Genomic DNA, 724 nt, shown 5'->3' with positions numbered 1-724 from the left:
GGACAGCGCGAAGGTAGAGTCTCCTTACGCGATTTTACGAGAAATAGAAGAGAGGTCAGGCGGGAAGGAGGGAGGGAGGGAGGAAGGGAGGGAGGAAGGGAGGGAGAGAGGAGGGGAAAGACTGGAATCAGGGAGTAGGTGGGGGGGCAGGTCCTCTTGTTTTTCCACCTTTTCGACACGGTCTTCTCCTCCCTCTCTCCCTCCCATCCTTCCTCCCTCCCTCCCTCCCTTCCTCCCTTCCTCCCTCCCCAAGGAATCAACTCCTTCTTTCCACACTTGGTGAACGCACTTGAGCCCCAATAGAAAATGGCGCGAACGCACTTTGAAACCCAATAAAAATGGCGCGAACGCCCACGCGAGGACTGTGGGGAGGGAATTCTTGCTTGTTGCTGATTTTGAAAAGATATATCGCAACGCCTTACCATAAAGCTTTTCGTTCCAAAAAAGTCGATTTTCAAAATGAAGAAGCTGTCATTGGATTCAAAATGAAGCAGGTTATTCCGTACAACCTCATCAGGGGAGAAAATTTCTCTTCCGCTTTGCATGCCTCCCGGTGTCGCGCCGCCGCATCCGCGAAGGAAAGCAATCGGGGCTCACCCTAACCCTAACAAAGCAATCAGGGCAGAAAAAAAATTCATGAAAGAGAATTTGTCAGGACACTGCCGTCGGCTTAGACTTTTCTTGATTTTTTGGGTCGATTGCCTGCAGAGGAGCCTTTTTTCTC

Source organism: Nannochloropsis gaditana (assembly GCF_000240725.1).
Source record: "Nannochloropsis gaditana CCMP526 unplaced genomic scaffold scaffold117, whole genome shotgun sequence".
Taxonomy (NCBI): Eukaryota; class Eustigmatophyceae; order Eustigmatales; family Monodopsidaceae; genus Microchloropsis; species Microchloropsis gaditana.
This window is presented reverse-complemented; position numbering follows the sequence as displayed.